Raw genomic sequence first — 16,275 nt, forward strand, 5'->3', positions numbered from 1 at the left:
GGCTGTTTGGTGATGGTTGTGATGTGGGGCCGAGCAGAAGACATTCCCAGTCTCCAGGGGCTTTTCCAGAGCTGTGTTCGTGAAACCTGATTCTCTTTTAAAGCCTGGTTGGGAAACAGCTTGGAGACATGACTTTGGACTGGACTGAAGTTCCTCTGGACCCTGGGCGCCTGTGGTCTGTGATGGGAAGGTGATGTGGTGAGGTGTCTTCTGTTACAGAAGTGAAGCTTAAGATACGACCCCTCGGGCAAATCGCTTACCCACTGGGTCTCACCTTCCAAGTCTGAAAAACAAGGGCCTTGGTCTCCATGATCTTCCCATTGTGCCGTTCACTTGACTGGACATGATGCCTTCCTGTGAGCCATGGTCTCTCCGCCTCGGCCCTTCTCACCCAGCAGAGCAGTACGGCCTCCTGGAACCCGAAGAATGCTGGCATTGAATGAATCTTTATTTTCTTCCCTGAGCCTGACACTCAGCCCCTGGTCTGCTGTGCAGCGTGGCCATGTGGAGCCCCAAGTCCCAGCCCCAGACTGACCTTCCACCCTCAAAGCCAGGGCCCCGGGGTGGTGGGGAAGGAGGGGAAGGGGAGGCAGATGAACCCGAGGGGCAGTCCCTGGGGGCTGGAATTGCATGCCTGTGGGCGGGGGCTCCAGGGTGGGGGGTCTGCCGTGGAAGGGGGAGGCCTAGACGGGCACCTTCCTAGCAGGGAACTCAGTCCTAGTGGCAACCGAATTCCAGCTCTGCACATGTCAACCCCCATAGGCTGCAGCCTTGGACTCCTGCATCCCCTCTGCCCTGTGCAAGGGGCGAGGGCATCTTCTCGGGCCAGAGAAGCCATTTTCCACCTCCACATGGAGTGCGAGGGCCATAAGCTGAGGGCCGTAAGCTGAGTCAGCTGAGCACAAACAGGGACCAGAAGGGAGGAAGAGAGTCGGCACGCAGTTCAGAAGCGTTCCACCAAGGGGCAGCAAACACACGGGGAAAGCGCCCTCCTGGCTTCCTCGGGCCACGCGGGTCCCGGGCCCTTCGCAAAGCCCCAGTTCAGGGCGAGGCTGGCTCCCTGAGGATCCTTTAGCTCTTGGAGCTGGGAGCTACAGAAAAAAATGAGGATCAGGTGCCACTGCTGAGCTGGCCTTGAGTGAGAGGTAAGACACCTCCAGGAGAGGGACCTGGGAGAGGGAAGGGCTGCAGGGTTCGCACTGGACTTAGCCGGGAAGAGACACGGCTACCAGCGGCCCTGCCAGTGCAGAGCAGCTTCTGGAATTTCTTCCTGAGGAGACAGGCTACCCTTATGTGGCTTTGGTCTTGATCAGGGTGGGTGGGAGTCAGTGTCCGTGTGAAAGAAACAGGGCAAGTGGCTGCATATACCACTTGATCCCGGGGCTGATGGGGGCCACATGGGGTCAGAGCCTTGATGGGAATAACATCAGCTTCACAGGTCCTCACCTCCTGCTCCTCAGCCCCCATCCCGCCAACCCTGGCTACCCACCGAGTCTCACCAGTTTATGTCTGGATGCCAGCAGAGAGGGCCTCACCAGCGTTTACAAAATAGTCTGATCTCACCAGCCTTCACCCACTACCGATGGAAAAAGATGGGAGGATTTGTCACCTTCAGGAAAATCCTGAGCCCCTCTGATACCACCATGATACGGCCTCTTCCTTTCTCTCCGGAAGCAGATGGCATCGACAAACAGTGCCTCTTCCTATTGTTCTTGGCAAGATACGTCAAAATCTGTGTGCCCCTTTCCGAGGAAAGAGACTAGACTTCCAGGAAGAAGAGAAGCCTTTGCTTGGAGGTTGCACAGGCTGGCTTTCGAGGTTTCCATCAGAGAATAGTGAGATGCTTGCCCTAAGGGGGGTGAATTCGGAGAGAGAGCTACGGTCGGGTGTCGCCACTGAACCTGCCTGAAATGACAGCCACCAGGGCCACCATTTCTAAGGAAACTTGTGAAAGGGATCTGAATGCCTTCCCCCCTCACAACAGCGGCCACCATGCCAGCTGTGGGCAGCAAACACACCTGGCTGTGTCCGTCCCAGCAGCTAGTGAGTGAGACCAACTCGGGGGCTCAGGATATTTAAGGAAATACCGCCTTCCACAGAGGGCCAGGGGCGGTGTGGGTAGTATCTGAATCTGCTTGGCCTTTTCTTGGATAGAAACTAAAGAAGCATTTAGAAAACAAAACAAATTTTCAAAATTAACTCTTCTGTGTTACTTGGGGCCCAGAAATCTTTGCCTTACTACAACTAAAGGAATCTAAGCAAGGGTGACCTGGGAGAGGAGAGAAGAGCCACCAGGTACCGTTACTACATCCAAACTGGGGCCCACCACCACCATCATGACCTCCACCCGTGGAAACAGGTGATGGGGTTTACAGGTGGAGGACAAAGTTTGCAAAGAGGCACATCTAGCATCAAAGGACAAAATCAACAGAGCAAAAGACACCCTATGGGATGGGAGAGAATACTTGCAGATCCTACATCTGACAAGGGGTTAATATCCAGAGAATAGAAAGAGCCCCTACAACTTGACAACAAAAAACAAACAACCTGACTAGAAACATAGGCAAAGGACTTGAATAGACATTTCCCCTAAGAGTATATACAAATGGCCAACAAACACGTCAAATGGCCGAGATGCTCCACATCAATAATCCTTTAGGGAAATACAAACTGAAACACCGATGAGATACGCATTATGGATGGCTGCTATCAGAAAAACAAAGACAAAAAACCCGAAACAAAGAAAAGCAGAACATAACAGGCGTTGACAAAGATGTGGAGAAACTGGAACCCTTATGCCCTGCTGGAGGAAACGAAAAACACTGCCTTTTTCTAAACATACGTCTCATGACGAAGCCTGTAACTTAGCGGCGTCTGCACCTGTGCAGAACGCTGACTGCCTCACCTTTTTCTTACTTCCAATCACCTTTCCCCGTGCTCCCCACACCTCACTCAGACCACCCTGCTTCTTCATCCCGTAAATACCCCAAGGCCCTTGCCTTCAAGGAGGTGGATCTGAGAGCAGTTCGCCTGTCTTCTGGCCTCATGAATAAACCCTTTCTCTGCTGCAAACCTCAGCGTCTCGGCATTTGGCTCGCAGCACGTCAGGCAAACGAACCTGGCCCTGTGACAGCATGAGGTACCTACAGTGGTCAGACTCACACAGACAGAAAGTAGAAGGGTTGTTACCGGGGCTGGGGCCAGAGGGATACAGGAGGTGTTGTCTAATGGGTATAGGGTTTTCATTTTTCAAGATGAAAGAGTCCAGAGGTTGGTTGCACAGCTATGTGAATGGATTTAACACTACTAAACTGTACACTTGCAAATGTTTAAGATTTTATGTTTTACCACAATTTAAAGAAAGCTTTTTTAAGTAAAAGAGGCAGGTCTAATGGAGGAAGGATTTGTCTCTTCCTGAGTTTGGCTCTTGGAGCTGAGGGTTCTGGGATGGCCGGTAGGATCCCAATTCTGCTCCTTTGGCACTTAGAGAGCTTGAGGTTCCACTGGAGGAGGAGGGGGCCCTGTCTCCTTCCTTCAGCGAAGCAGCTGCTACTTTGCTCTCCAGGCCCAAGCAATTGTAGGGCCAGGAGGTCCGTTCTTCACCCTGCAATGAATTTGAACTGTTTGGGTAATGAAAGGATTTCAGGGGACTTATAACCGGGCTACACTATCTCCAGGGTTGTGAGCCAGGATCTTGCCTTGCATTTTCAAAAGTATTTTCCTCCCAAGATTTTCAGGTTGTGGTCTGTGACCTTTGGTTCCAACCATAATTTTAGCCAAGGTTAAATCAAAGCGTTTGAAGCTCACAGGGCATATTTCCACAGTAATCTTTGTCCAGTGTTCCATCTGGTGTCCTTTTTTCTTTTTTTCTTCTTTTTAATTTTTATTTTATATTGGACTGTGGTTGATTTACAATGTTGTTAGTTTCAGGCATACAGCAAAGTGATTCAGTTATACGTGTGTGTATATATATATATATTCTTTTTCAGATTATTTTCCCGTATAGGCTATTACAGAGTATTAAGTAGAGTTCCCTGTGCTGTACAGTAAGTCCTTGTTGATTATCTGTTTCATAGATAGTAGTGTGTATATGTTAATCCCAAACTCCTAATTTATCCACCCTCTGCCACCTTTCCCCGTTGGTAACCATAAGTTTGTTTTCTAAGTCTGTGAGTTTTTTTCTGATTTGTAAATAAGTTCATTTGTATCACTTTTTTTTTTTTTTAGATTCCACATGTAAGTGATATCATATACTTGTCTTTTTCTTACTTCACTTAGCATGATAATCTCTAGGCCCATCCATGTTGCTGCAAATGGCATTATTTCATTCTCTTTTATGGCTGAGTAATATTCCATTGTGTATATGTACCACATCTTCTTTATCCATTCCTCTGTTGATGGGCATTTAGGTTGCTTCCATGTCTTGGCTACTGTAAATAGTGCTGCAATGAACATTGGGCGCATTGTCTTTTTTCTTTTTTTTAACATTTATTTAATTTATTTTCTTTAATTTTTTCTTTATTTTCTTTATTTAATTTATATTCTTTATTCAAAAAAATAATGCTGACACTCAGCATCTTCGTTGAGGCATGTAGAATCTTTTGTTGCAGTGTGCGGGCTTCTCTCTAGATGTGACGTATGGGTTTTCTCTCTCTAGTTGTGGCACCTGGGCTCCAGGGTGCATGAGCTCAGTAGTTGTGGCACGAGGGCTTAGTTGTCCTGCAGCATGTGGGATCTTAGTTCCCCAACCGGGAATCAAGCATGCGTCCCCTACATTGGAAGGTGGATTCTTTACCGCTGGACCACCAGGGAAGGACCACGTGTGTCTTTTTGAATTGTGGCTTTCTCAGGGTATATGCATAGTAGTGGGATTGCTGGGTCATATGGTAATTGTATTTTTAGTTTTTTAAGGAACCTCCATACGGTTCTCCATAGTGGCTGTACCAACTTTCATTCCCACCAACAGTGTAGGAGGGTTCCCTTTTCTCCACACCCTCTCCAGCATTTATTGTTTGTAGACTTTTTGATGATGGCCATTCTGACCTGTGTGAGGTGATACTTCATTGTAGTTTTAATTTTCATTTCTCTAATAATCCTGTCTTTTTCCTCCTTGTGCTGTAGGAGTGTCTCTACATTCTAGATATTCATCCTTTGTTGATTTTCATGCAGGAAATATCTCTGTTCAGTCTGTCACCATCTGCTAACTTTGTCGCCGGTATCCTTTTTGAACAGGAAACCTTGATTTTGATGTAATCAAACTTTAAAATTGTTCCCCTTGCAATTTGTTTTGAGGATCATATTTAAGAATATACTACACCTGACTTCCAGGTACAAAGATATGTCTTACATTTTTCAACATTAGATCCACAGTTTTAGTCTCTCACCTTTAGGTCTTTAATCCATTTGGGGTTTCTTTCACTTACGCTTAAGACAGGGACTCTAGTTTTCATAACATTTCATCATAAACTGTATCAACAATTTCCTGCATGTATTGAGAAGATGATGTGATTTTTCTTCTCTACTCCATTTGTGTGATGAATTTTACATCAATATATCAATACTTCAGATTTTTAACTAACTATGAATCCTTAGATGATCCTTACTTGATCCTGATAAATTATGTTTTTAAAAACACACTGTTGCCAGCTTACCTGGTGGCGCAGTGGTTAGGAATCGGCCTGCCAATGCAGGGGACATGGGTTTGAGCCCTGGTCTGGGAAGATCCCACATGCCTCAGAGCAGCTGGGCCTGTGCACCATAACTACTGAGCCTGCACTCTAGAGCCCGCAAGCCACAGCTATTAAGCCCACATGCCACAACTACTGAAGCCTGCATGCCTAGACCCGTGCTCCGCAACAAGAGAAGCCACCGCAATAAGAAGCCTGGGACCGCAATGAAGAGGAGCCCCCGCTCGCCGCAACTAGAGAAAGCCTGTGTGCAGCAATGAAGACCCCGTGCAGCCAATAAATAAATAAATTAATTAGTTAACTAATTAACTTTAAAAAACACACTTGGATTTGACTGGCCGACATTCAATTAATTAATTAATTTTGCATTCATGTTCACTTTGTTTTCTTTCCTTTCACTGTCCTTAACCAGTTTTGCCATTACGGTTACACTAGCCTCTAAAATAAGTAAAGCATCTTTCCCTCCCTCCTGTGTTTTCTATTCTGTGGAACAATGTGTATAAGATAAACCTCAACAAATGGTAAAAGCCAGTCATGCTCGAAGGTCAGTAGAGCAAGTCTTCTTGTATGTACAAGTGTTTATACACTCAGTTTTCTATGTGGTCATATGGAATTTTACATTTTTCTAGATATTTGTCCTATTTACCCAAGTTTTCAAACATATCGATCTATAGTTTTTGAGGCAGAAACTGCTGCTTGCCTACCCAATATCCATTCTTCTCTCTTCTTCACCCAAATTGTGTTCCTGGCAGCAATTGTGTTCAACCGAAATGCTTACCTTCTCAGCATCCCTTGCAGGTGGGGAAAGCAAAACCTTTCCTAGATGCAGGCTCCGCCTCCTTTGTAAGCTGCATCCCCTCCTCTTCCCCTTTCTTGGAGGAGAAACAGCGATCTTGCAGCCACAAGGCAGCAAGCATGAACAAGAAAATCCCACACTCAGCTGCACACCATCCTTTCTGCTTACTCTCTTCTGAAGTTTGTATTTAGTGTGTGTAAAGGACCTGTGTTCGGTTTTGTTGGTTTTATCCACTTTTTTTTTGCTCTCTTTTCATTTCTGCCGTTATTTTTATTTCCTTCCTTCTTGTTTCTGTGGGTTCACTAGGTTGCTCTCTTTTTTCGAACATCTTTTGTTCTCAGTATTTCTTGTTTTCCAATAAATGCAGTCAAGGTTTTAATTTCCCTTATGTGCTGCTTTAGTACAAATTTGGACATTGTAATTCAGCACAAACCTTGGCATTGTAATTCAGTTCTAAGCATTTCATAATTTCCCTTGTCATTTCCTCTTTAGCCCAAAGATAATTTTAATTTTTTTCCTAGGAATATGGGATTTTGAAGAGTTCTCCTTTTATTAAATTCTAACTTTATTTCAGTTTGGTTGGAAAATGCAACCAATGTCACTCTTTGTGATTTCTGGAGATTTTCTTTGTTGGCTAGGTATAAAGAGTTACTTGTGTACATATATTTTAGTTCAAGATTATTCATTGCCTTAGTCAAATATTCTATCCTGCTTATTTTTGATCTGCTTGATGTATCATATTCTGAAAGAGTTGTGATATAATCTCCAAACATAATTGTTCATATACTCATTTCCCTCATTTTTTTCATGTTTTGTTTTATTTTTTTATTGAAATATAGTTGATGCACAATATTATATGATACAGGTATACAATATAGTGATTCACAATTTTTAAAGGTTATACTCCATTTATAGTTATTGTAAAACATTGGCTCTATACCCATGTTGTACAATATATCCTTGTAGCTTATTCTATGCATAGTAGTTGGTGCCTCTTAATCCCCTACTCCTATATCACCCCTCCCCCTTCCCTCATTCTAGCTGTTTGTTGCTTTATATATTTTGAGGGTACACTGCTGGGCATGTATATGTTTATGATTGTTATTTCTTCTTCTTCTTCTTCTTCTTCTTCTTCTTCTTCTTCTTCTTCTTCTTCTTCTTCTTCTTCTTCTTCCTTCTTCTTCTTCTCCTCCCCCTCCCCCTCCCCCTCCCCTCCCCCTCCCCCTCCCCTCCCCCTCCCCCTACCCTCCTCCTCCTCCTCCTCTCCTCCTTCTTCCTCTTCCTCTTCCTCTTCCTCTTCCTCTTCTTCTTCTTCTTCTTCTTCCATGCCACACAGCTTGCGGGATCTCAGTTGCCCGACCAGGGATTGAACCTGGGTCACAGCAGTGAAAGCTCAGAATCCTAACCACTAGGCCACCGGGGAACTCCCTGTTATTTCTTCTTGATTTGTTATTTCTTATTAGCATATAATATCTCTATTTTTCCTTTGTTATTTTTCACCCTGAATTCATTTTCTGTTTCTTCTGATATTAAAATTGCTACCGTGGGGTTCTTTCTTTTTTTAATGTGCCAGGATTTTTTAACCATTTATTTTTCCAATTTTGTTTAGGTGATCTGTTACTAAAAAATGTATTATTGCATCTTGTTTTTAGGGCCAATCAGAGAGTCTCTGTATTTTGATTTGTGAATTTAATTCACCCTCATTTAAATTTGTTACTGTTATGTTAGGACTTCATTCTGCTTTCTCATTTTGTGTTTTCTCTTTACTATACTTTCTTTCTACTCCTTCCCATCTTTGGAATGGTTCAAAATGGCCTTCCTTGAGTTGAAAAGTTTGAATTTTCTGCTTTCCATTGGCAAGATGAAATTATTCTGTAGAAAAGAATACATTGCATTTATACTCTTCTCATGGTTAACCTTCTCCCTAGGTTATTATGACACTTACTTATGTCTATTCTTCCCTCTGTCAGCTTTTTAAGCTTAACAAATCTGTATGTTTCCTTAAATAGGACAAGTTCTCCAGCATAATTTCATCCCCCTCCAGTTTTCCCTCCCTCCATCAGTTACCCAAGCCCCTTCCCCAGCCACATGTCTAGTGCACAGCTTTATTTCTGAATGATCTATTTTTTATATTTATTTATTGAATATATATAATAATTTATTTATATAATATATATATTCCCACCAGGGGTGAAGCATTGTTAATTTAGGTAACATTACCCTTTTTGAAGGTATGTTCTCCTCTTTACTTTGCAGATCTCACTGCTTTATCCTGGATTCATTTCGCATCTTCCTGAGGTACTTTTTAAAAACATGCTTTCAAGGGAGATCAACTTCTAGAATAGTGCCATGAGGATCTTGGTGAACCACTCTCCCATAAAAGTAACAAAAATACTAGCAATACAACTAAAATCAGACATTTTAGAACTCTAGAAATGTACCAGAGCCACTGACTGAACTGAAAATTATCTATCCAAGAGAAACTACTAAACTTCAACAAGACCGTGGTGTCCATGGCATTTTAACTTGGGGCTATTCCCATCCTCTCTCCCTCCCCAGCTTGATGGGCCAGTAGCCATGAAAGGTTAGCAGTCTCAAAGCTGATGGAGAAAAGCAATTTCTTTTGCAGCTCCATTAAAAGCACATTCCTAGAGCACAGTCAATATTTTTTCCAAGTTAGAAGCTACCTGAAAAATCTCCATTCCCAAAGTGTTATGGCTATTTGATTTGACTCATAGCTGGGGGTGGTGGGGGTGGGTCTCCCTAGGGCATTACCAAAAACAATAGTGATCTACTAACAATATCTCAGCTGCCTAAGGTTGTGATTTTGGTTGGAGCAAATGAAAGCCTGGCCAACAACAATAAAAGTTTTAAAGTAAGCCCTGGAGAACTAGAAAACCACACGGAACTTTGAAATCTCCACCATATTCCTAGGGATCTAGAAGGCTGTGCACATGTACATGCTTAGGAAAGACCTTTGGAAAAAAGGCTGCAGGCACACACCTCGGACTGAACTTCAGGCCCTGTGTACTCAGGAAGTGAAAGCTAAGTCTGTTGTGTAAACTGCCTGATGTTTAGAATGTGTGTCTTCAGACACAGATCTCCTTGTCAAAAGGGTAGAAGACACATAAGCAAGACATTTAGGGAAATCTTTAGACCGATCATTGGCTTACCACTAAATTATACTGAACCAGGAGTGAACCCTAGGAAACCAGACTTTAAAATAAGAAGTTAAGACAAAGGGGGGGGGGGGGTTAACAGAGAACTTAAGTGCTATACACTTCAGGGAATATAGAATCTATGGAACTAATTCAGGAAAGTCACTAACAAATAGCAGCAACAAGAAAAACAACAACAAAAAAACAGCAACAACAACAAACCTGGGGAGAAAGAATCTGATTTCAAGTTGTTACAATATAGTATTTTAAATGTCTAGTTTTTGACAAAAATTTACAAGACATGCAAAGAAACAGAAAAATATGCCACACAACAGTAAAATAAATAGCCAGCATTAAGTACCCCAGGGGGCACAAATGTTTAATTTAGTAGACAAAGACTTTAAATCAGCTACTACAAATATGTATAAAGACCTAAAGAATACCATCCCTAGAGAATTAAAGGAAAGCAGGACAACAGTGTCTCACCAAACAGATAATATCAACAACAACAACAAAAATAGAAATTCTGGAGTTGAAAAGCACAATTACTGAAATGCAAAACTTGCTAAAGGGTCTCAATAGCAAATCTAGGCTGTAAGAAGAAAGAATCAGCAACTTGAAGGTAGGTTAATAGAAATTATCCAATCTAAGGAAAGGATTGAATAAAAATGAACAGAGCCTCAGAGACCTATTGGGTACCATTAAGCATACCAACACACATATAATAGGAGTCCCAGAAGCGGAAGAGAAAAATAAAGAAAATAAAGAATATTTTTAAAAATAACGATTAAGATCTTCCCAGACTTGATGAAAATAATTAGTTAAAAAAAAAAAGAAAATAATTAGTTTCACTGTACTATGTATAGGTGTGTTTGGTTTTTTGTTTGTTTGTTTGTTTTTCCTTCTTAGATTTGAGCTTTTTTTCAATTTGAGGTCTCTTCTGGAAATTCTTGGTCATTTTTTCTCTTCAAATATTTCATCCCTCCCCATTTTTTTCTGCTTATGACATTTCCATTATTCCTTTAGATTTTCTATTTTTTACTTCAGCCCTCTGTATCTTAGCTTTTATTCTCCATGTCTTTCTGATGCCTCTGGGAGAGTTGCTAAAAATGGTCTCCCACCTACTAACTCTTCTTTGTCTATATCCATCTGCTATTCAGTGTATCCATTAAGTATTTCACTCAGTTTCCACATCCAGTACGTTCTCTGAATTTGTTCATCTTTTATGCTTGCTTCTAGCTTCATGTTTCCAATATCTTCCCTCCTCTCTCTGAGGATGTTACATTTATTTTAAATGCTCATTTCTTTCCTCTATTAGTTCTGTTTCCTTTGGTACAAGTTCTTCTGTCTGTTCCCTTTCTTTTAGAACAGTTACCCTCCTCAGACATCTCATTATTTTCCCCTCTGAACTCATGTGTCCTTGGGACCACCAGTGACCTTGGCTGGCAGTGTGTACTTAGGCAGTCAGAGAGTCTCTGTGTTGCTGTCTGAAAGCAACCACTCTCCTTTCCCTCTCCCAACCAGGCAATATTCTTTCTCAGTAAATCTTCCAGAACATCCTCCCCAGACATTGTTCTTTTCCAGGGGCTGCCTCCCTCTTGTAACTCTGTCCCTTGGAAGAGGGAACATTCGGGTGTGTCCAGTCTGGGTACCCTTGTAACTGCTCCCACACTGCCTCCACCTCACCTCACTGCTCTGGGCTGGCATCACATTGGCGCTGGGCTAATGCTATTTTCTTGCCAGAGGAAATAGGGTGTGCTGTGATTTTGCCAGAGCAATGTGAAGGAGAGAAATGGCACGGCTTGAGCCCTCATTTTTGGGGGTTTTTTTGTTTTGTTGTTTTTTTTTGGGGGGGGTGTTTTGTGTTTTGTTTTGTGTGTGTGTGTGTGTGTGTGTGTTTGGTGTCTGGCCCTATTCTGCTCTAGACTACCATTAGAGAGAAAAAGAGAGATCCAACAACTTTCTGTTTCCTTAGGGTTTTCTTCTCAGTTTTTGTGTTCGGTTCTGGTGTCCATCAACCTCCCTCCTACCTCTGCAGCATCTCAGGACAGGAGCAAAGAACCTCTCCTGGTTTGCAATCTTGTGGAAAATCTGAAGTCAACCTCATTTGGTGTTGCTGAAGATGATTTAATCTCCAAGTCTCCATTTTTTTCTTCTCTGTAATGAGAAGTTTGGAATAGATGATCTCAAGTTGTCCTAGCTCTAAAATTCTGTGATTCCATGCGGTACATGAGGAGGCGGCAGGGAAGAGACATTGAGATATTTTAAGACCACACAGTTTCCAAGGAGATAAAGAGACCTAGTTGGGGGTGGTGGGGGGACACCCAACGAGAGAGAGTTATTGACGGAAATGAATGTCAGATTAGAGGGCGGAGTGTCAATCAAGTTGCAAGGAATGAGAAGAGTAGGATGTTGGCAGAGACAGATGTCACAAGAGAAAGGGAAAACCACTGTTTGGAAAGAGGTTTGGAGGAGAATCAGCGAGTGTTGAGAATGACAAATATGATTTACCCACCTTGGAAGCAGAAGGAATCTTTTCTTTCTAATTTATTATTAAATATTTCTGACATCAGTAGCACACAGAATAACATAGTGAACACTTGTGTGCCCAGTGCCCAGTCTAAAATGTTACTCATAACCAGTATATAGTAACCTTCTCTAGACCATCACTAAGAGGTAGAAGCCATTATCCTAATTCAGTGTTTACCACTCTCAGTAGCTCTTTATATTTTACTACATATATATGTAGTCAAGGGCAATATTTCATCTTCAAAGAAATCAGGTTTCACGTTTGAAGACAGAAGTATGATGACTATGTATTGAAATACTTGTTTGAGGTTAAAAAAAAAAAAGTGTCAGTGCTGAAGGAGTCCCAGGCAAGGAGAATAATAAAATAGATTAAATAACTTGGATCAGAGCATGAGACGCTTCTTCTGGCTCATTAGGTTTCTTAGAGGTGATGATACAGTGATTGGCAGAAGCTCCCTTGATGGACCTAGAGTTTTGGCCAGCTTCCTGATGAAGAGAGCCACACTCCTAGAACATCAAGGTCAGAAGGAAAGGGATGGTTTCAGCTGCTGCCTAGCAGAGCTGTTCATTTGGACCAGTGGGAATTCACTTCTCAGAAACACCAGCGTTGGGAAATGAGGCATCAGAACGCAGCAGGGAGCCTTTTACCGTTTCAGGGACAAGCCCCGGAGCAGGCTGAGGTTTGGGGCCAGGCGCCAAGGTCAGAGTTGGCCCGTGACGAGTCATTGAGAGGAATACAGCCAAGGTTCTGCCTCATCCTTTCCCTGTAAGAGGCCCTTGAAACGGCCTCTGAAGGGGCCTGCCATCCTTAGCTTCGGCAGACTGCCAAAATGGAATAACAGAACCATTCCATGAAAAGATGGCTGGGGTCAGGGAGGCCACTGGCCTTGCACGATCCTGCTGGTGACCGTCCACATGGACCATCTGTATGCAACCCAGCCCTGCCGGGCACATCACTCACCCCTAAACCCTGCTGCAGCAAACAGGTTAAAGATGCACTCCCATCAACACTAAGTATGATTTGCATCGACGCTAAATATAATTTGGGGGGGGGGGAGTGAGAGGATTTTTGTAAATACACTTTTGAAATTTTTGTCTATGAATAACTCATTTAATTTGCAATTTACTTTGATTTTTTTTCCAAAAATCTGTGCATCATTGGGAATTCTTGAGAAATGAGGAAATCAAATCCACAGATTACTTTCAAATGTGTGAAGTGCTGTATGAACGCTAAAATTAACAATTCATGAAGCCGGAATACTATGTTTGTATGCATTTAATTAAACATTTATTCTTTATTCTGTGCTTTCCTTTCTGTATTCTAGAGCCAATAATCATTTCCAGGCTTCAAACATTGCTGTAAGCTCTTGGAAAGCTCATAGACCCTGGGCCCTGGGCCCACAGGGCCTGGAGGATAAACAACCCAGTTGGGGAGATTTTATGGGAGGTGCCTGGGTCTGTGGGCACTGAATTGGTTCCTCTGTCCCAACTCCCTACCCCTCCACGATCACTTGTGGCGGTAGTAGGGGGCAGCGTCCTGAAGACAGCATCCCCAGATATAGTCACCAGAGTTTATTTCCTATTTTCTCCCTTAATCACCGTAAGAGTGGGAACCTTGTTCACTGCTGTATCCCCACCCTAGAAGAGTGTCAGGCATATCACAGGTACTCAACATAAGGATTTGTTGGATACATGCCCATTTCTGGGAAACAGGTTTGGATGGAGGATCAGTAGGGCTCCCGCTGTATCAATATTGTTTGAATGCTGGACAATGAGAATATAGTCACTCATTACCCTTCTAATTCAAAAATAACATAATTTCACAATGAGATATCACTTCATTCCCATCAGGATGGCTGCTTTCAAAAAAACCAGAACTACCAGGTGTTGGTAAGGATGTGGAGAAACTGTAACCCTAGTGCATTGCTGGTGGGGATGTTACATGGTGCAGTCGATATGGAAAACTATGACGGTTCCTCAAAAAATTGAAAATAGAGCTACTATATCATCCAGCAATCCCTCTTCTGGGTATATAGCCAAAGGAAATGAAATAAGTACCTCAAAGAGATAGCTACACGCCTGTGCTAATTGCAGCATTAACACAGTACGTAGTCAAGACATGGAAACAGCCTGAGTGTCTATCAGCCAACGAATGGATACAGAAATCGTGGTGCATATATGGACAGTGGAATGTTATTCAGCTTTCGAAAAGGAAGGCGATCCTGCCATTTGCAACAACATGGATGAACCTGGAGGACATTATGCCACAGGAAACAAGCCAGACACAGAAAGATAAAAACCACATGATCTCACTGATATGTGGAACTTAAAAAAGTTGAATACAAGGAGCCAAGAGTAGAATGGTGGTTCAAGCAGTGGGGATCTGGGGGGAATAGGGAGATGTTGGTCTAAGGGTACAAAGTTTCAGTTGTGTGGCATAAATAAATCTAGAGATCTAGCATACAGCATGATGACAATAGTTAATAATACTGTATTGAATGCTGGAAATTTGCTAAGAGGGTAGATTTCAGGTCCAGACACACAAAAAATGGTAACTATATGAGGTAGCTATGTTAATTGGTCTAACTGTGGTTATCATTTCACTACGTAGATGTACATCAAACCATCATTTGTACTCCTTAAATATATATGATTCTTATTTTTAAATTAAAATAAATGTGTGTTTTTCTTTTTTCCAAATAATTAGCTAGTTATCCTAGCACCATTTGTTGAATAATCCACGCTTTCTCCACTGTTGAATGCCACATTAGTGTACAATGCATACTTACATAAACTTGGGTCTATTTCTGGACTTTCTATTCTGATTCATTGTATTAAGGATCACAAATTGGGGTCCTGTGGGCTCAGCAGACCTCCAGATGTGTGTTTTGACTTGTTTTGATTTTGACCAGAGGCATTCTTTAAGCCTGTGAATTTTAATACCTTTAGGGGTCCACAGAGTCAGTCCTGTCTTAGACCAAGTTACTTGCCCAAGCTCTTAGGTCACTGAGGTTTTTCTGCCTGGAGTGATGCTGGCAATATATTGTTTTACTACTTTTATCTTTACAATACATTTTGGTATGTAGCAGTGGACATTCTCTCATTAGTCTTTTTCAATATTTCTTTAAATGCTCTAATTCTCCAAATAATTTAGACATTATTTTGCCAGCTTCAGGGGAAAAAACTCTCTGGGGTTTTGATTGCAATCACATCAAATGCCCAAATCCATTTGGACGGGATTTACCTCTTTACAATATTGAGTCATCATTCAGAAATGTTTTAAGTGTCTACTCAATCCTTCTTTTACATCCCTCAGTAAAAATTTAAAATTTTCTTTTTAAAGATCCTGTATATTTCTTTCCAAATTTATTTCTAGGAATTTCTTGTGTTGCTGCCAATACAAATGGATATCTTTTTCTATCTTTTTTTCCCAAGATGACAAGAGTAACATGTGGTCACTGTACCAAAAAAATTAAACATCATAGGAATATAAAGAACCATCACCCCACCCCCATGTCATTCTGTCCCCAGAAATATGGTGCTATGCTTCTAGAGCTGTGCTTAACCATACACACACCCTCATGTGTGCACACACGCATGCACTCGTGCACACACACACATTGCACATTCTGTTCTGCATCTTGCTTTTGTCACATAGCAATTTATCACAGAAACCTCTCCATGTTATGCATATAAATCAACCTCAATCTTATAAACTGCATAGTATTACATTAAATTCCAGTCGTTTTTCACTAATTAACCATTCTCTTGGATTTTCACAGTACATGATCACAGCATCTGTCATTATGAAAAAAAGAAAAAAAGGAAAAAAAAACAATTTTTTTGTCTTTTTGCAATAGTCATAGCATCCAAAACAATGTTAAATGATTGTAGTGACAGAAGAAAACCTATTGTATCTCTAATTTTAACAAGAATGCCTTTAATGTAAATTTTAATGTTATCTGCTGGGTTCAGTTATTTTTTATTTATTTTAGTGTCTTTGTATACGAATAATTTGGAATTTTTAAAATCAGGATGGATGTTGAATATTTCAATGCCATGTTGGCATATAGCCCAACAATCATGAGTCTTTTCTCCTGAGACA

The sequence above is a fragment of the Hippopotamus amphibius genome, chromosome 17 (genome assembly GCF_030028045.1).
Source record: "Hippopotamus amphibius kiboko isolate mHipAmp2 chromosome 17, mHipAmp2.hap2, whole genome shotgun sequence".
Taxonomy (NCBI): domain Eukaryota; kingdom Metazoa; phylum Chordata; class Mammalia; order Artiodactyla; family Hippopotamidae; genus Hippopotamus; species Hippopotamus amphibius.